At 37.6% G+C, this 21,962-nt stretch overlaps 1 protein-coding gene across 1 annotated transcript in view; it reads left to right on the top strand.

Moving 5' to 3' along the window:
• The window catches only part of LOC118853428 (bifunctional heparan sulfate N-deacetylase/N-sulfotransferase 3), a 204,865-nt gene that overhangs the window by 130,922 nt on the left and 51,981 nt on the right, over positions 1 to 21,962 (top strand). The window lies entirely within an intron of this gene.

Here is a 21,962-nt window from a genome sequence, read left to right as displayed (position 1 = left end):
TTTTTATGTCTTAGAAAGTCGAAGCAGGTGATAGAAGAGCTCAAAGATACTTCCTGCAACTGAGGTCAATCAATGGCTAGAGTAGCAGTGGGGTTGGAAACCAGAGGGGAAGTGCACAGCACCCTCAGTTCCAATGTTGGATGATGGACCTTTCCCACCTTCCTTGGGAACAGTGTAAACGATCAGAGTCACATCCTACAATATGTAGGATTTTAGAACTTTCCTTCCTTTGTCATATTTTTCCATGTCTAAAAGATAAGTGATAACAATGATACACTTTCATGTAATTTACACTGCTTTACCAAGTCAAGAAACCAATATGCATTTATTAAATACTTACTGTGTGCCAGCTACTCAAAAGGCAAAAAAAAAATTCAAAATCAAAACAAAGCAAAAACAAACAAATAAACAAAAGCCTAGTCCCTTTTCTAAAAGAACTCACATTCTAATGGGGGAGATACATAAACAACAGATAATATATATATATATATATATATATATATATATATATATATATATACACACACATTCAAACAACTATATATAAACAACATATATGTGTATATATATGTATATATATACACATATATAGATATATATATATACACACACATACAGAATAAATCAAAGATAATCAGCCAAAGGTTGGTACTAGCATTCAGTTTCTGGGAGAAGATTGAATTTTACCTGGGACTTGAAGGAAACCAGGCAATCTAGGAGATGCAGATAAAAGGGGGAGAGATTTCTAGACCTTAATAATTAAACACATGAATTTGCTATCCAAATTTTCAGTCCTGAACAGAGCAACTTTAATAGCTCAAGTTCTTGTCCTAATGGTAGCTGACAATTTCACGTGCAAAAAGCACAAGATAACAAATGAATGCACTGGAAGTATATTGGAGAGAGGGGGGAAGAATTGAATAAAATCATTAATTGATTTTAATCATAAAATTGAGCAATCTACTAGTGCTTATTAATTATATTCATTGTGTCAAGGCTCTGAGTGGCTTCCAAGGATACAAAGACAAAAATCAAATGATCCCTTCACTCGAGGAATCTACATTCTTCTGAGGGAAACGATATGTATGATCAATGTATATAAAGTATACACAAGACATTTTTGATGAGAGAAACTAGCAACTTGAGAGACTGTGCAAGGTCTTAGGTCAAAAGTGGCAATTCAGCTATGTTGTGAAGGAGATTTGACATTCTGCAAGGCAAAAATCAGAAGAGTAGATTCCAGCTCTGTGGGGCAATATGTACAAAAGTGTAGAGGTGGGGTATGGAAAGCTATGTGTGAGAATGAGCAGGAAGGCAGTTTGGTTGGAATGTAGAATTTGTGAGAGGAAATTTGGAATAAGATTATGAATGGCTTTAAGTGAATGTCAATCAGAATAGTTTGTGTTTAATTCCAGAGGTAATAGGGAGCCTCTAGTTCTTCAAGAACACAGGAATGACATGGTCAGACTTTTGTTCTTGGAACGTCACTTTGGCTGCTGAGTGGGAGACAGGAGGAACTGAAAGCAGGGAGCCCAGCTGGATACCATTTATTGCTGCAGTTTAGTCAGAAGGGCCTGAACACTTGAAGCCATGTGAGTAGAAAGAAAGAGATAGATCTAAGAGACTGTGTGGGGGTAGAAATGATAAGCCTTGACAACTGAGTGGACGTGTGGGACGAGGGAGATTGAAGAGTGGAGAATGAGTGATATTGTAAATCTGAGTGACTAGAAACCACTTAGAAAATGTGTTGACATTATATTACATATTTTATATACAGCTATTACTATTATTCAATAAAATTATAGGATAAGTTATATTGATGGGAGAGTCCAAGGGGAACAACTAGGGATAGAGAAAGCCTAGTCTTCACAATGAGGATGTCTATTTCTCAGTTGAGACAAGTGCATAAAAAAGAGGACACATTTCACAGTTTTAGGCAGCAAGTAGAGTTAAATCTAGATCTCTCCATTCATTAAAGTTCAGTCAGAACCTGCTGATATTCTAATGAGTCATCAATTTATAGAGCTTGAAAGAACCTTGGAAATGATGTAGTCTAGGGATTCTTAACCTGGGGTCTGGTCTATGGACACATTTCAGAGTCTATGAACTTTGATGGAAAAAAATACATTTTTTTCTTCACTAACTTTTGACTTCCTTCTAATCCTATGTGCTTTATGCATGAATAAAATGTTCTGAGCAAAGGTTCACAAGCATCAATAGACTACCAAAGGGGTTCATGACACAAGAAAGGTTAAGATTCCCTGATCCAATCCAATCCCCATCACACGACACATGAGAACACATAAGCCCCGTGAGATTTCCTGAATCGTCCAACATCTTCCAACTAATTGATTAGTGGCAGAACCAAGGTTCCTGGATCCTACTTCAAGGCAGTTTACACACATCAAGTGACTAGAATCATTGCTGTCTGGGGCTACCATGCATGCTCAGTTTCCTTAAAAATATTATTGTTGTTGTCAATGCTAGCATTATCAGCAGCAGCAGCATAATTATGATACCTTAGGTTTCCATTTGCACTTTGTAATTTATAGAGTGCTTTCACAAATATTATTTCTTCCTCATAACAACACTGTAAGGTTCACACAGTAGTGCAGCTTTTTGTTATCCTTCTTTTACACAAAAGGAAAGTTGGCTTCACTGAAGTGAAGGGTTCTAAGGTCTTAGAGCAACAAAACCAAGAGCAGACTTCTCGCACCTAGTCTCTTTTCTACTATATTTGGGTTCCTCCATACGACACACTGTAATGTCTTCTTGCAATTTTGAGAAGAAATGACTGTCCCTTTCCATGGGGGTTCTGTTATAAGCAGGGTTCAACTTAACTTGTTCAGCAGTCTCAAAACTTTAGTTCACCGCCCCCATAGGTGCATTTGCTTTTAATAGTCGGCCGGTTGACACAATTAGGTTAAAGCAAATCCATTTATTGAGATGTCATAGCATAAACAGTAGTTACAAAATATCTTATTCCCACTACAGATCTGCAATGCACTTTGCCACAAAACCACACATAGAGTCAGCATACAGATAGAATATAATAGTAAAGGGACAGAGAGAGCACACATTGCCAAGGCAACTTACACCTCTAGCCCAACAAGTTCCTAGGCCTACTAAATAATATCTGATTGTCATCTTATTCTTGACCTTCTTGTTTCATCACTTCAACTTGGCTCTACATCTAGATTCTCTTGTTGAATACCAGGGATGCTTTATAGATTTACTCTTTAAAATAATAATAGATTATTATTATCATTTATTATTATTAGAGATAGCTTGAGCAAGAGCTTTTTTAAGGCTACCATGCATGTGACTGGTTTTTCAGCCAGCCAGTGGCTATGCACTCTAATATTCCAGCAGATTAGCAGAGAAACTTCACTATCTTCTAAAGAAGCACTCTTCTCTTTGCCAGCTGTAAATGGCCACTCCATTTTTACATCCTTTACAGTTTGACAAGATGTGAGCCACTAATGGCTTAAGCAAAATTATTGTTTACTATCTCATACGTGTATAAAATTTAGCTATTTTTAGTTTGCATTTTTCTTATTTTTAGTGTTTTGGAGCAGTTTTTCATCTGGCTGTTGGTAATTTGCACAAAATGCATTGTTTTTCTAACCTACAATAGGAGCGTTTAGCATTTTCTGTTTCTACTGTTTTGATGAGACAATCTATAGGGAGTATACCTCGGTACAACTAATTCCTTCGTGATTCAAGACACCTGCAGTCTTCAGACTAATTTTCAGATAGCACAACCACCTTTCATCTCAGAGGAAGATGGTAGATATTGTCAGATTCCATGAGCTAGGCTGCTTGGGGAAGGCTGGTATTAAGAGGGAAGATTGTTCAGGTGCTATGGGAAGCACTGTTCCTGGCATGCTCTTCTCTAATTTAAAATGAAAATAATAGGGCTTTCGTGCAATAGGGGCTAATATCTGTAATGGAAAGCATAATTAGCCCATACATTAATTAGGATTCCATTTGAAAATCACTATGAAGGACAACTATTTGGTAACTTAATTAATGTTCTCAGCCTTGATTATAAGTTTTACGCAAAAATATTGAATGAGGCTGTCATTTCCTGCTAGATGGAAACAAAGCCTATAATTTTCAACATATATAGTCCTTTTCCTCAGTGAGCCATTAGATTGAGGGAATTCCATATGCTCAGATATTAACAGAAAGAGAAACAAAACTGAGGACATAGTGAATTCTAACAACTGGAGGTATCAGAGAAGGAGTTATAGAAAAAGTGAAACTTGAGGAAGACAAGATTCTAAAAGCTAAAGTTAAGGATAGAATGCATTCCAGGAACAGAAGAGTGTGAATGCACAGAAGTAGGAGAGAAAAAAAATAACTAGCATTTAAATTTTAAGACTTTAAGGTTTTCAAAGCACTTTAAAATTTTTATCTCATTTTATTTCCACAACCCTGAAAAACATGTGGTGTTATTACTCTCACTTTATAGATAGAAAACTGAATAGGACAATAGTTAAGTGACTTGTTCACGGTCACACAGTTAATAAGTGGCTGAGGAAGAATTTTAACGCAGGCTTTCTAATTTCAGATCCAGGACTCTCTTGTTACACCCAAATACATTAGAGAATGTAAAGTTCAAGTTTACTTGAGATGGAGAATTTGTGAAGGGGTATATAATGAAATAGCACTGGAAAAGTAGGTAAAAGCCAGATCGTAGAGGATCATTAATTCCAGAAACAGGAATTTGTATTTTATCCTAAGTCAATAGGAAGCCACTGAAGGATCGTTAGTAGGGAAGTGGTATGATTGGACCCAAGAATTATGAAGATTACTTTGGCTATTGTAGTAGGATAGGAGTGGGGAACCTAGCCAAGTGAGAAGTAAATGAATTATATATGGTTATATTTTTCCTCTCTCTGTAAAGAGTGTAGTTTTCTTAATAGTCAAGAATTGTATCTTATATTTCTTTTGTGGCCCCAATAGTATACAGCACAGGACTCAGCATATCTATGTTCACTAAAGAGTTAATTGTTTAATTGGTCTTTGTTGTATCTCAGAAACAAAGAGGAAGGAACTAGAAACTGCTCATGTAGAACTCCTAGGAATACTAGCAGTCTAGAAACCAAAAAGATGATTTCAATTAGAAAGTTATCCTGAGAACCAACAATCCATGGCCATTGCTAAGTATTACCATTTCCTAAGGTAAATATCGTGATCAGCCTGCGTGTCAGGTATCTGCTCTCAAGTTCACTCAACATAAGCTGTTGATGGCCTTCTTTTTTAATCTTCTTCCTACCAGTTTCTAAATTTATCCCATTATCTCTATCAAAGTCTTCCTCCAAGTCTCTTGATGTATTACTCAAAAAAGTCCTCCTTTTCAACATGTTTCATTTTTTTTCTTGCTCTCTGTCCCCTTTATGTAGGCTTATTTCTCTCACATGACTTTTCTTATATAGAACCAGATCAAAACAGCAGACTAAGATCTAGGAAATTGGGACTCTAGTTCCACCTCACCTATGTAACGTTAAATAAATCTTTTACCTTTCCTAAACATCCATTGTCTGCTCTACAAAGGGGGAGTTTGTTCATAACATCATAGACTTTGTGCCTAGAAGAAAACGTAGAGGTCATCTAATTCTCTCATTTTACAGAGAAGGTGAAATATCATGTCTTTCAGAGATCAAGCAAGTTACCCAACTAGCAGAAGTGGAGTTTCCGCTCCAGTCTTTTGATTCCTAAAAGCCAGTGCTCTTCTCCCCATACCCAACAATCTCAGCCTCCTTTTCAGAGCCCAAATTCCATAGTGTTTGTGATGTGTCCTCCACAGGTAGATCCTTCTTTTCTCCTAATTGTAGCTACCTTTCTAGGTAACAAGAGATTCTGTAGCAAATTTCTATCTGAATCAATGGCATAAAGAAGTCTACCTGCCCTGCATTCCCATGTCTCTTGGAACTAAATGTCAGTTTATTCACTTTCTTACTCAAGAATAACATATAAAAGGAGTAATGAAAAGGACAAATATTTTAAACTAGGAAAAATCGATTCACCAAATACGACTAAATAGAAAAAACAAAGGTCAAACAAGTCAGTATTACTTTTCTCTCACTGTTCAACCTAGACACAAAGAAATCATCCTACAATAAAAAAGATAACTAGAAGGTTTGTTTTTTTCCTGAAGCATATTTGTTTGAAAAGGATCTTAGTGGTTTTTCCTGCTGGAAAGCTCAATCTCTCTCTTTTTTTAACTTCTCTTGGGACGCATGCTGAAAATGGATAAATCTTTGTTGACAAAATGCTTCTAAAACATGGGGATCATTCATTTTAGATGTTTGATTCAATCCATTTCTTTCACTTCCTTGCAAAATTTGTCTATGCTTGGGTATATCTCATGACATGCGATGCTGAAAAGGAATGTATTGCTGGACATATTATTTAAGTAGGATATAATTTGTCATATATTTGGGAAAGCTTTGCTGGGTTGTTGAGATGTTGGTGTCAGATGATCTAAGGGAGGCATGTACACATCTCTCCTTCTACTGGCTCCTTCAAACATGCACATCTATCCTATACAGAAAACATCCAGATTGACTCTGTTGTCTTAACTGTTTTCTTTACCACGTATTATTCTGTTCACCTCCTCTATATTAGCCTACTTTTCCCACATTTTTTTGAAATTGCTTTTTTGAAAGTCATCACTGATTTTGAAAGTCATAACTTCCGTTTTGCCAAACACAAAGGACATCATTTTCATGTATATTTCTGCTATGTTTGACACTATTCATCACCTCCTCTTTCTTCTTGGTATCTTCCCGTCCTTCCTTTCCTATATTTCCCATCATGCAATACTAGTAACATTATCCCATACTGTTTCCTCTGCTAGCTACTCTTGCCCCTACAGTTCAGTAACTGTAGACATTACCCAAGATTCAGCTTTGCACCCACCCTTCTTTTCCCTCTCATATAATTCCTCTATTCTCACCCCTTCAACTATAACCTTGGTGTTATGTATTTTCAGTTCTATCCTCATATGAGTTCCAAACCCATGCCTACCTTCTAAACATTTCCATTCTGATGTCCTTTGATCAACTCACCCTCATTATGTTTGAAACCAGGCTTATAAATTTACTCTCTTTGCTTCTAATGCCCATGTTTCCTGTCAGTGGAGTTAGGTTTCTCCAGTGATCCTCGGTCGAAACACAATCTGGTAGCACAGCATAATATCTAGATTGTTGAACTTAGAGTCTGGAAGAACTGGGTTCAAATTCTGCCTCAGAGACTAGATATGTAACTCCAGTCAATAGTAGCTAACCACTCCTAACATTGATGTAATGCTTACTATGTGACAGATGCTGTGCTAAGCACTTTATATTTGTTACCTGATTTGATCCTTACAACAACCCTAGGACGTAGGTGCTATTATTATCTTCATTTTACAGATGAGGGAAATGAGACAAACAGGTTAAGTGATTTGTCCAGGGTTACACAGCTAGTGAAAGAATGTGAATATGCAGAGGTCTTACATAATTTATAAATTGCATCAGAAAATATTGCTATTGAAAGCAGAGGATACACTGCAAGCGATTCTCTAAAAGCAAGATTATATGATTTCAGCAACTGAATCCATGTTTGATCAACTCAGATTTGAACTCAGGTCTTCCGTACTCCAGGCCCATCACAACTAGTCGCCTCGTCCCCTGCACCACCTTGCTTCTCCAATGGTCAAGCCACTCAACTTCTCTAGGCCACACTTCATCATCTGTGAAATGAAGGGGTAGGTATCAGTGACTTCTAAGGCCCTTTTCAGCTCCAAATATATGATCGATTGCTGTTGACTCTTAAGATGTCCTTTCTCCATTACTGCCACTGCCATTATCTATCAAGTACAAGTCTACCTCAAACTATCAACTTTTTCATTGCAACTAACTCCTGGATGGCTTTCCTTCCTCCGGTCTAACTAAACTCCAATCCACCCTAAATATCTTTAAACATGCTTTCCCTAAACATTTCTTTTTCGGGTCTTCTCCCTACTACAAAACCTTCAATGCCTCCTCATTTTGCATCATATCAAGTCAAAACTCTGCTGCCTGGCTTTCAAAACACTCCCCAAGTTGTACTGAAGAGTACTGGACTGGGGACCGGGACACTTTGGATTATTTCTAAGTTGTAATAAATTGTTATATAATCTTGTGCTGGTAACAATGCCTTTAAGCCTCTATTTCTTCATTTGTAAGATGAGAATGTTGGATTATTTGATCTCTAAAGTCACTTATGTGTTTGAAATTCTCATCGTTATTTCCCTTGATCTTCTCTATGCATTCTCTTCTCATTGTCACTTTACACATGCCCAGCTCATGGCCACATCCACGCCTTCATTCATACTAACTCCTCCATCGGGTAGTTTATTTCTTCTGTCTTTACCCATCCAAAACCTATCTTCAGTTCCCAGCTCAACTCTTTCCTCCTTCATCAATCTTCCAGTGCTTAGTAGAGTGTCGGTGCATAGTAGGCACTTAATAAACTTGTTGACTGACTCACTCAACGTAATTAATAAAACCCTCATTGGTTCTTGGTGAACTGCTACAAACTCTTGGATTTGACAAGACTGTCTCAAATGAAAAGAACGTAGCTATGCTTATTCTAAAGAAGATTTTGAATCAATCATTCTCCTCGTTCTTTTTTTTCTTTTTCTAGACTCCTTTTATCTTTTTTTCTTTCTTTCTCACATTATTTCTGCCTTCCTTTCTAAGTTTCTTCATTAGAAAAATAAACAAGCTGATCTAGATGAATTCTGAAGTTAAATCCAGCTCCAAACATATGTCTGTTTGTCTGTCTGTCTATCTAGCTGTCATAGATTTCAAATGCAAAAGGAATGCATACATGCAGGTGTGTATTTACTAAATTTACAAAAAATAAAAATATTCACTTCCTTAAATTTGAACAGTTATGATGCTCTTGCTTTCCTTCACTGTGGACGTTTGAAAGACTTCACCATGATATTTAATAACCACAATAATTATTATTATTGTTATAGCCATACCCGTTAAATGATAGACACATCAAAGTACCATATATGGTCTACCTAGTAATTATTGTGATTCTGAAAAAAACCGATCCCCATCTAGGATTTCACCTTTGGCTGTGAAGCATACAACTAAAATAGTAGAAATTCAATACCTTACAGAGCCTTTATGGATGGGTGCCAGCAAATGAATGTGAAAATGCCTAAGTTCTGCATAATTTATAAATTGCATCAAGAAATATTGCTATTGAAAGCAGAGGAAATATTCTAAGTACTTCTCTAAAAGCCAGATTGTGTGATTTCAGTAACTGATGTTCCCAAACGACTTGACTCAAGAGCCATCTTCATTTGGGGCTTTTGTTTTTAGGGTTTTTGGGGTTTTTTTTGGTTTTTTCTTTTGTTTTTGTAGATAGGTCACTTCTTACTCTTCCCTCTACCTTCTATCCCCTTCCCCCATTAGTGCCCTCAAAAATCTCAAATGATACTCAACTTTGTTTGTTTTTGTTTTTGTTTTTTCAGTTACCAATTCTGAAGTATTAAGATGAGACCTGTAAAGGCCGGGAGTTGAGAGTTGGCAAACTAACTATGGACATAGGTTTCAGGAGACCTGTATTTCAATCCCAGCCCTTCCATTGATTGAATTCTAACATTTATGTAGCACTTACTATCTTCCAGGCATTGTGCTGAGTGCTTTAGAATTGCTGTTTCATTTGATACTTACAACAACCCTGGAAGCTAGATGCTATTATTATCTCCATGTTACAGATTAGGAAACTGAGGCAAATAGAGAAATGACTTGCTAAGAGTCACCTAGCTAGTAAATGTCTGAGGTCAGATTTTAAAATCCTGACTCTAGATCTGGCCCTCTATCCACAGCACTGCCTATCTGCTCAACCTCAGGTAAATAATAATCATTACGAGCTTCAGTTTCCTCTTTTACGAAAATAAAATGGTGTAACTAGATGACCTTTAAGGTCTCTTCCCAGTTTTGAAATTTTATGACTATAATATTCCATGTTTCATTCTATATAAGGTGAAAAACACTGCCTGGTACATAGCTACTAGGGATGTGGAGACCTTGAAAAGTTTTCTAGGTCCCAATCTCCCCACCCCACTCACTCAGTAGCCTGCCTGCCCCAGAATGATTAGTAGAACCACATTAAAACTGGTATTTTTATAAATATATTCAGACTAAGAGAGTACACTGGTCAAATCATTTTCCCTAAAAACTTAATTGTAAATAAAAAACTAGTTTTAATGTGAGTGCTAAAACTATCCCCTGATATTAATATTATAAAAACAGTTTTATGATCCAGTGATACAATTATTAGGTATATGTTACAGTAGGGCAAAATACAGAGGACAATATATTAGCATTTTTATAGAAGCAAGAAATTAAAGGAAAGTAGATGTTAATTGGGAAATGGTTAGAAAAAATGTTCTATATGAACATAATGGAATAGTCTTCTATGATGAGAAAAATTTGAAGAATATAATTAACTAGAGAAGATTTTTATGACCTAATGCAGATCAACAAGAGAACTAGTTGAATTTCTTCCATAAGAACACCATTAACTCAAAGCAAAACAATACTTGTCAATGAAGAGGACTGACTTCCCATCACTTTTGTTGGAGTGGTGGACTTGAGGTATAGAATGAGGCATACATCATCAGTTATGGCCAATGTGTTGATATGTTCTGCCTAATTCTATTTTTTTTTTTTGTGAGAGAGGGTTTGTGGGAATGGGAGGGAGTCATTGAGAAAGAATAATGATATTTTTTTTAAAAAAAAGCAGTTCCACAGTACTTAGAAACATCTAGCCTATGTCACTGGTCCCATCTTAAGGTTTCCTTCCTCAGAGTGTTTCTGATGGAGTAGGAAATCTGCTGGTAATAGAATTTTGAAAATCACTGCTGTGGGCCTTTTTTTCATTGCCTCTAGACCAGGGTCCATAATGTTTTTCTAGCATGGCAAACCAATGAAGCCTATGGACCCCTTCTCATAATGATGTTTTGAATGCATAAAATAAAATACATAGAATTAAAAATGAAACCAATTATGTTGAAATATATTTATCAAAATGTTAAAAACAAACACGTTCACTCTGCCCAGGTTAAAAAGTCCCGCTCTAACATTATTCTATCGGATAACTTGTCCCGGGTGAACTGTCCCATGGTAAACATTCAGGCGAGCATAAACATGTTCTGAGTTTCATTTGAAGCAGCATTGGCCAGCACCCGGCTCCAAGTGGCTTTGCCAGTCAGGTGCACCCTCCTGTTTGGTAGACCCTGCTGCTTTTCATTCCTCGCCATGTTTGCCTGAATTGCACTTTCATGGCAGGATGCCTGTGCATACTGCATAATGGTTTTAACAAGATTTGATTTTTGACAGATGTAATGCTCTTGATTTCTTGCCTGGCTGCCTTTGGTAATGCTGTTCAGCGTTCGGTGGCAGACCCTAAATGAATTCCTGCTTCAGTTGCCTTGAGCCTTAGAACTTCAGTGTCTACACAATAAAAAACAATATCCTGAAACCACAGGCCCTGAGAAGGTGCTATTTATTGCCTTGCTTCATAATCTAAGGAAGAGCTGTCCTATGTGAGCCACAGTATCTAGATGGAAGATTTCCCAGAGAAAAGAGTCAGTGAGCTGGATACCTCTGGTGGAGCACATTATAGCTGTGAGTCATTTCCTCTCCTGCTAGGCTTGGATGCATTTTTCCCTGCAACTTTTTAATTTTTATTTTAGTACTTTTCTCCTTGATAGTTCTACCTTTCTCTATGGGAAATTACTCTTCTCACCAGAAGGAAAAGTGATACTTCATTCAGTGGGAGATGTTAAAAAAAAAACAAAACCTGACATTGAGGCAGCCGTGAAGGGGTGGCTAGGGCATTGAACTTGGAGTCACTGTGTGACCTTCAAGTCTTTCAATCTTCCAGCCTTGTTTTCTTCCTCTTAAAAGTGGGGATAATAATAGCTTCTGCCTCTGATGGTTGTTATGATGATCAAAAGTGTTTTACAAACCATAAACACTAGATGTAAAGGCTGTTTTTGTTGTTGTATTTAGGTTCCCCTAATGAGGTAGTTAGATGGCATGGTGAATAGAGTGCTGGACCCTGAAATCAGGAAGACCTGAGTTCAAATCCTGCTTCATTTACTTACTGTATGACCCTGGCACATCACAACTTCTCTATGCTTCAGTTTCCTTACCTGTAAAATAAAGGAGTCGGTCTTGATGGCTTCAAAGGTCTATCTAGCTCTAAATCTATTATATTGTGAGAGGATATGTTATACCTTCTTTCCAAACCAGTCTCTTCAGAGTTGTTCTTATGGGCAATTATCACCTACAGGAGGTTCATGACCAGGTCAAGGATCAGTAGGTATCAGTAGCCAAAACATGGAACCTTGGATTCTAAATTCATATCTGGGCTCTACTGATTTTGTTCTATAGCCCTAAGCATAGAGGTTGGCCTTAGAGTCAGGGAGGCTTGGTTTCAAGTCATGCCCCTAATATATACTAGGAATGTGACTCTAGGCCTCCACTTAATTTCTTTGTGCCCCCAGGCAATTGTCTAGGACTATAGTTGTAGAAAAAGTACCAACCTGAATTGCCCTCACTGGGCTTCTTACACTAATGACATCACATGCACACACACACATACACATATAAAACATATATCCTCATTTGAAAATGTCATTATTATAATTTTTAAGCTTTAGGAAAACAATTATTAGTATTATAATGATTCAATTATCCTAAATATCATTTTCATAAGAACTGTTGCAATGGATTATAAGGATTTTTTAAAAAAATCTATTGATAAATAGATTAAATGATTAGTACCAGGGTCATTAGCATAGTGATAAGGACTCTAGAAACTGAAATATAAAATAATAAATAATAAAATAATACTAAAACTGAAATCTCTCAGTTTCCACAGGCACAGAGAAACAAGGACTGAAATGTTATTCTGCATTAATGGGATTTATTATCAACATTGCTGTTATAATTCAGAATAACAAACCCTAAGTAGATTTAATGGTAAATCAGTGATTCTGAGATAATAATTTTCAGAACACTTTATAATGTTTCTGTGAGGAGAATAGTATTTTCACATTGGCAAAGGGTATTTAATTCAGTATAACTAACACTTAATAATCAACCAAATTATCATTAATTCCTTGGTAATATTAATAACTTCTATTATAAAATAAGCATGTCATTATGTCAAGTGCTTAATGAATGTTTAATTATTACTGTTGATACAGGGAACCTTAGAGATCATCTAGGAAAATTTCATTTTGCAGATGAGGAAAGCTAGGCCCACAGAGACCCATTGAATTATCTGCTTGAGGTTATGCATACGGCCATGTCTTAACTTCATACAACATCTTCCAAAGGAAAGATGCAATCAAATGTATGTTATCACACTTATTCTGTCAACATCCTTTAAAAGGATCCTTTAAATGATTAGCCATTCTTTAATATGTATTTAAATTTCAGTCTCTTTCTTTCAGGAAAAAAAATGCTTTATTTTGCCAGGTTTACCTACATATACCATAGTTTTTATGTAGAGTACCGTATTAAAAAATGTATATAATCCAAACTGGGGATTCCCACTTTGCCGAGTTCATTGTCCTCCTTTTCCTCCCATGTCCTTGGCACATAATAACTGGTTAATAAAAGCTTCATTTATTCACTCATTCATGCATACATGCATGCATTCATTCATTCATTCGTTCCTCCTCTTTCTCCTCCTTTCAGCATCACACCACATCACAGGGTTTGACAACCAAAAGTATATAAAAAGAGAGTGGATTAAGCTTCTGAGAAATGTTTCAATATGTAAACCATCAGTTAACTTGGGTCCATGAACTTAAAAAAATGGATAAATATTAAAGACCTATGAATAAAATAGTTATTATGAAGTCCATCTCCTAAAGCAGATAGTCTTTATTCATAGGTGCCAGGGTCCTGGAAGACTCCCTACTTGATAAATCCAAAGCCCCCTGAAAGGCCCAGCTCCTTTCCTGCCTGCTACATATTTGAACTTGGAACTGGCTTTGCCTGAGAATTACCCCAACAAGAGTCAGCATGAGGCCTCATACAATGACCCAAGCACCTGGTGCATCATCCCTACTCCATTCCCCCATCCTCAGTTGTTTCTGCTTGACCCAGATAGGAATCCTATAAAGCTCCACACTGCCTTGCCTGGAGTGGCACCATTATCCACCAGAGACCTGAGCAGACTTCGCCCAATGATTTCTCTGATCATCCCAGGGCCATTTATTCTCCAATAGATTTTGTTTGCATCCTAGTTCTGTTCCCAGGCTCTTTCTTGAGTCTGACACTATACGCTTTAAAGGCCTACAGGCAGCTAGGTAGTAGAACAGTGGACGGTGGAATGAGCCTAGGGTCAGAAAGATCTGAGTTTAAATACAGCCTCAGATATTTACTACTTGTATAACCCAGGGGAAATAACCACTGTCTGCTTCTGTTTCTTCAACTATAAAACAGGGATAATAGTAGCACCTACCTGTGATGATCAAGTGAAGCAGTAGTTCAAGGTGCTTAGCATAGTGCCTGGCCTATAGTAAATGCTTGTTTCCTTCTTCCCTTCATTCAGTCCTTCCTTCCTTCTCCCTACCAAGCCTGCTGGGTCGAGTAGTTAATTATCTGCTGTTTGCCTGACAGGCATGCTACTTCCCAAGATGCATTTTATGGAAAGTAGAAAGCAAAACCTGAAGTCCTGACCTCTGTGGCTCAATTATAGGGTCACCCTTGATCTCCCTGGCAAACCACATGAAAACACATGTTAGCTAGATCCAAGCTGTGTAAGTAGCAAATAAAGGCAGAATGAATTGATATAGTTCTTACTATATGCCAGGCACTATGCTAAATGCTTTACAATTATCATCCCATTTGATCCTCACAACAACCTGGGAAGCAACGTGCTCTTATGATCCCCACAGATAAGGAAACTGAGGTTAAGTGACTTGCCTAGGGGCACACAGCTGCTAAGTGTGTAAAACTGGATTTGAACTCAGGTCTTCCTTGGATCTAGGCCCTGTGCTCTATCCACTGGGCCACGTAGCTGCCCTCATGGGGCAGGCTAGAGAAAGTGCATCCAAAACATTCCTGCTTGTCTTGTATTGTTTCTTGGAATTCTAAGCCAGAAAATTTGCTCTGACACGAGGGAAGAGATCTCAGACTCTCAGAATCAATGTATGCTTACTTTATAAACCTCATAATGGCTTCATTATCCCATTCCCTAAACTCCCGCTAATTAGAAACAGAAATTAAAGGGGCAAAGAGGAATGACTATCCTTTATACACAATGATAAGAAGTGATAACAGGCAAGATGATGTCAAAGGAGGAAGATAAACACAGGAAAACTAAAAAAACAGTCATGAGAATTCCTAAAGTACTCTAGTCTAAGACTCTTTATTATAGAGGTCAGCCTGTCTCTGCATCTCAATAACCCTGAAGGACATCACTTTATGTCAGGGATAGCAAAATGAATGATATTCTTAATTATTCATCAAGAAAAAATAAATTTATGTTAGGTATTGTTTAAGGAGACAGAGAAATATATATACATATATATATATATACATATATATATATATTTCCTTTTAGACATATTTTCATCCATAATAGTAAAAATAGGATTATGTTTCTTAAAATATCAAAATCTTCGCTATCCAGAAGATCATAGTACCTAAAATTTGCCCAGATAGTTGGAATTCTATTATATTTACCTGTACCTTGTCTTAGGTCTATAGGACATTGCTAGAAAATGCAAGCTTCAGACCATTCCTGTATGTTATCTCTGTCTGAAGGCAATATCAACCTGATACCACTTGGAAAAGCAATTTTTATGACACTAGCCTCCTGTTTATATGTGTAACTAAAATCTGTGAAAGAAGTTTGGAGGAAAGAATAGTGTAGTCATGAAAAGAGCAGATTTTTGACCTCCTGCTATCAAATTTGAAAAGTATTTTAAAATCAATTTGTCAACACTTGAGAGTTGTTGAGTTTTTATGGGGGAAGGGTATAGAAATAGGTTCAGAAAGGGCCAACGAAGGTGCTGAAAGACAAAAAGCTTTCTACAATTCAATTCAACAGACATCATGTATTTGCTACATACAAGTCATTTGGCTACATTCTGGAAATGCAAAAACTAAAATTATTTAGTCCCTGAGCTGCACAAATTAGTAAATTCAAAGCAATTTGAAGAGGGAAAAGGACATTAATCACAAGATGGATCACAGAAGGCTTCGCAAAGGAAGTGGTGCCTGAGCTGTTTCTTAAAGGACAGTAAAGATTCTCATTGGCAGAGATGAAACGTATTCATGACATGGGGGCAGCCATTTGATATTAACTTGAGGGAGTAGCTAGTGGTCCAATTTATCCAGGTTATACAGGGGGAGTAAGGTGAAATAAGGCTGTAAATAAATGTAACCTAGAGCCAGATTGCAGAAACTTTAAAATCCAGATTGAGGACATTGGATTTCCATCTCAGAAGCAGCAGGGAGCCACAGAAGGTTTTTGAGTAGCAGAATGTCATGTCCAGAACGGTACATTAGAAAGATTTATGTAGCCACCTGAAGGAATAGAGATCCTAGCAGCAGAAAGAGCAAACTCTAGGTTATTATGACAGTCTAGATAAGTGGTGATGAGAGCATGAAATAGGGGAGCAGCTATGGCACTACCTGGCACAGTGAATAGAGTGTTGGGCCTAGAGTCAGGAAGACATGAGGTCAAATCCTAGCTCAAACACTTACTTATTCTAGACCCTGGAAAAATCACCAAACCTCTGTCTGAAATGGAAGTGATAATAGTACCTATCTCCCAGACTAAGTTGTGATGATCAAGTGAGATATTTATATGAGAGTGCACAGTGCCTGGCACTTAGTAGGTGCTTAAAACATCCTTGTTTCCTTCCTTCCTTCCTAACTTCTTATGGGAGGATAGAAAGACTGTATCCAAGAGATGTTTTGATAGCAAAACAGATAAAACTTGGTAAATAATTGATGTACATATTCACATGTTCATTCATAGAAAACATCTATTCAGCACCTATTATGTGCAGTCAAGATGGAACAATGGCTAGGTCAATCCATTTGGAGTAAGGAAGATCTGAGTTCTAATTCTACTTCAGACATCTATTAACTGCTTAGCCCTGGACAATTAACTTTACTTTTCAGCCTCAGTTTATTCAGTTGTAAAATGAGAATAATAATAGCACCTACTTGCCAGGATTGTTGCAAGGATCAAATGAGATTAGGTATAGATGTAGAAATAGATTTCCCTTTGAAAACCTTAAAGCCTGTAGAGATGCTAGCTATTATTACTAAGATTCCTTGCTCGTTCTCTCTACCCAGGCAAAGAAAATAAATAGAACTGGATCCTGCTAGTGAATAAAATATTCCCTTAATTAAATACCAATTGTAAGCATTGGTCCAGTCCTCTGGAAATATCGTTAATCCCTTTAGAGAGAATCTGTCTCACTATGAGTTTAAAAAAGGAGGAATATTACTTAGAAAGACATTATGGCTGTAGATGACAGAGGGCAGGACTTAGAATCAGAATGGGCTAGGTTCAAGTCCTATGGTCAACAAATATTTGGTGTGTGACCCTGTGCATGTCATTTAACCTCTCAGTACCTGCAGGCAATTCTAAAAGACTCAAAATTGTATAATAGTTGGCAATCTCCATCAATAGAGGCAGCTTACTCACCAAGAGTTCCCTCCATTGATGACATTCTAGTTCCAGAGCTAAATAAATAATATATATATATATAAAGATAAATATATATATAGATAGATTATAGATGTGGCACTGAAAGAAACCACAGAGACCCCTCCACCCCCCACCCAGTCCAACTTTTTCATTTTAATGATTAGGAATTTAGACCTGGGGACATTATGTGAATTGTCTAAGGTGACACAGAGAATAAATGTCTTAGGTGGAATTTGAACATGGGTCCTCTCCTTTTAGAGCCAGACCTCATTCCATTCTACAAATCCCTCACTAAAACTGACAACTACCTATTGATGTGCGTAATTGATGTAGGTAGTTGTTGTAGGTATTGATGTACCTATTAGTTCATACTACTCATAGTAAAGCTGGCCAGCCAACTTAAGAATAGAGTGAAGGAATCGATTAGCTCTGGTTTTCCTTATTTTTCTGCAGTTGAATTTAGGGCTTTGTATTATTTAAATCTAGTTTTCCTTAAATAACTTTAGACTGTTCTCTGTGATGTCTCCATTTAATGGGAACCCTTAGCCAAGAAAGGTTTCATTTGCTGGAGTGGGTTGGGAATTATTAAACAGCAGTGTGTGTATGGAGGCAGCCCCAGAGAGCTCTTTTGTCATGTCTGAACCAGATATGAGAAATCTCAGCTCCAGTTTCCCAGAGGATTGTGGGTGGGAGGGGGGAATCAGGCTTTGGAAGGAAAGAATAAGTCTGCATAGATAAGCCTGCATTGTTATACTCTTTACAAGGAGGGCAAGGACCTAGTGAACTGAATAAAGTAAGTCATGTACTATTTGGTTGACCTCTGTATCATAAAGTATTCATTCTTAACTCTGGACTGCTGGCTTATCTGTGATCTAAGCATGGATGTAAAATGATCTGAGTGGCAGTCTCCAGCTTATTCATAAAGTATTTATGAAGCATTTATGTTTGCTTGTGAAAGAAGACAGAACATTGTGACAGCATGCTCCTTGCTCAAGAAAGGGAAACAAGCATTTCCCTCTGAAGCGATTTTTGTTTTTAAATGGCATCATCATTATTTCCAATTCAGACCATCTTATAAAAATCCACACAATGTTCGGCCCTCCCTTTCTACTCTAGTATTTACCTCTCCTAAGCATTCTTGGCCATAATAGAATTATCTCCACAGTCACTCACCTTGGTGTACCATGTCCTTCAGTTAATCTCCAGTAACCCTTTAAAAGTCATTCTCCATTAGTCACTCTTTGCCTGACCCATTTGTCTTTCCCCCATTGTCACTGATAATGCTGTCATTTCTCTTGTTCTCAACCAGCTTGCTCTCCTACTTGCAATCATTTCCTTCTCCACTCTTCTGTAGCCCTCATGAGATGAACAGCTCAAATCATTGACCTGAACCTTGCACATCCATTGGAGTCTTACAGAGGAGCCCACACATTCTTGATGAGACCAATTTTTTACCAACAACCCTGTCGGGGTTTTGAGCAAAAAACCTTTGGATTACTTTATCAATGTGTAATGTACCACTGTATGGCCATTATTTCATGTGTTGCTTTCTCATTTCCTGGTGTCCTCTAGCTGACATGTGCCACCAGAATCCTTACCATTTTTATATTGGCAGTATAACTGTCTACCTTGTCCTCAACTCCAAGATCATCAAATTTTCACCTCCATTTCTTTTCTTTACTGGCTCAGTCCTCCCTTGAATGGACTTCTATCTCATTCAATCAGTTGCTAAAAACACATCTTGCTTCTAATCCTATTTACTTTGATTCCTTTCATCCTATTGAGGTTTAGGGGTTTTGGGACCCTGAAATAGCAACATGTGGGTCCTGCCCAAATGAATTAGACCCAAGCCTTCTTTCAGCCAAAGTTAGACAAAGTTTATTAAAAATCTGCCCTATTGGGTAGACTATTAAGGAATTTGAGTATTTGTATTGCTAATAGCAGCAAGCCAGACTGAATCTGAGCCATATTGAATCTGAGCACCTTCGTGGAGGCAAGATTGATCTTATATAGAAAGACTGTGGGAGAGATCTAGGGGTGGCCAAGTAGTCTGGGGTGATGGGAGGAGGGGTCCAGGGAGGATCTTGAGGAGGAGTCTAAGGAGGATTTTGGTGGGAAAGGGGTGACTAGAGGTCAGAGTACAGCAACCAAGAGAATGGGATTAAGGGTGGGAAGTAGGTGAAGGCTACCTGGAGATGACAGACAATGGAAGGCTAGGCTAGGTTAAAGGCAACAGAGATTTGGGCATAGTGATAATGGAAGACTTATGACCTCAGGCAAAAGCCAGATCAAGTGGGAAGATTCAAGGAGAGTTCAAGGGGGTTCCCAGAGCCTATACCCCATCAATCCTATATTAATATTATTTCTGATCTTTCGCAAAATTATACTTAGATCAATTCTTTTGGTTCTTTTTAAGGGACATGTCCTAATTCTGCTTTTCTCTTTTGACATAGCATTTTGGCAAAGAGCCTCTCCCCCCTAAAGCAGTTTTGTTGGGAATAGTGCCCACACAAATGTATTCAGTTCCCATTAGTATGAAGCACCCACACCACTCTCTACTTTGCATTCAAGAGAATGATGGCTGTATGATCCTAAAGTACAGGGCTATGTCACTGCCCTGCTTATTAAACTCCACAGGCTTCCCATGAACTCTCACATCAGTCCAAATTCCTGTTTCACAACCTAGCTCCTACCACCTTTCCAGGCTTATCACACATTACTTTTACTCATTCACTCTTCAGTTTAGACAAACTGTCCTTCTTACTATTCTTCACACACATTTCATCTTCCCTCTCTTTACCTTAACACAAGCTATTCCCAGTTGTCAGCATGACATGTCCTTCATCCTCACCACTGGCTCTGAGAATTCCTAGTTTGCTTTAAAGATCAGCCTATGTACATCTTACATGAGTCCTTTCTTCATCTTTCAGTTTCTACTGCCTCCCACCAAACCCCGCCCCCCCCATCTCTTTCCTTTTTCTGTTTCTGTCTGCCTCTGTGTGTATATATGCATATATTTGTATTTTTTCATTTAATTATATGTGATAATGACTAACAAAAGTAGGTAGCATTCATATAGTGCTTACTGTGGGCCAGGAACTTTACAACTCTTATCTCATTTGATCCTCACAACAACCATGGGAGGAATGCTATTATTATCCCCATTTTGCAGAAGACGAAACTGAGGCAAGCCAAGGTTACATGACTTGCCCAGGTTCACACAGCTAGTGTCTGAAGCTGAATTTGAAATCAGATCTTCCTGATTCCAGGTTTGGTGCCCTAGCCGCTGTCCCACCTAGTTGCCACGTGTGTGGATGCTTATCCCTTGAATGAATACAAGCACGCTGAAATCAGAGACCATTTCATTTTTGGCTTGGTATCCCCATTACCTATCACATAGTAGGCACTTACTATATCCTTATTAATTGATTGATATGTTTCACTAGATAAAGGAGTCAAGGCTTAGAAGCTAAAGACAGAAGCTTCACCTAGCTTGACCTCTTGTAACATGGCCTTCAGTTAAGCCACATTTAATTTCTCCTTTGTGTTTATCTGAAGATATCCTATAGTTCAATAGTAAATAGATACTACTCTGGTCTTAGAAAGTTCTCAACCTCACCATATGTGAGGAAAGAATTTGAACCTCTTACTCTAGCCATGTTTATCAGTAGTTGCTCCTCTATCTGCCTCTTTTCTTATGGTGCCACATTTTCATTTATCCTAGGGATGATTGGTTAGTCTATGAATTATTTGTGCTCTCCTTCCTTCTTTATAGTTTCCTACATTTCATCCAGAACATTTCATTCTCTGCTAGCCTCTTACCCCAAATAAAGTAGTCTTCTCATCTATAAAATTAAGGGTTTGAACTAAATGGCTTCTAAATTTATAATCTTATGATCCTTTGGCTTTGGATGTCACTTAACCTTATGAAGACTCAGTTTCCTGATCTGTAAAATGAGGGAGTTAACTATATGGAATTTGACATTCCTTCCCGATCCGATGATGTTGGATTTGGAACCCATTTCAGTGCATTTTATTACATTTTAGTAATAGCTCACATTTTGTAAATAAGAAATTGAAATGAATAAGTGAAATTAGCAACTATCCATGCTAAATCTTTGCTATTGTTTTTTGAGAGAGAGAGATTTGGTATACGTGGTATCTGTACCATCTGTTGTTATCATTGGATCCTTTCAGTCATGTCTAAT

The sequence above is a fragment of the Trichosurus vulpecula genome, chromosome 6 (genome assembly GCF_011100635.1).
Source record: "Trichosurus vulpecula isolate mTriVul1 chromosome 6, mTriVul1.pri, whole genome shotgun sequence".
NCBI lineage: Eukaryota > Metazoa > Chordata > Mammalia > Diprotodontia > Phalangeridae > Trichosurus > Trichosurus vulpecula.
Note: the sequence above shows the minus strand (reverse complement) of the source record. Positions and strands in the feature narration are given on the sequence as shown.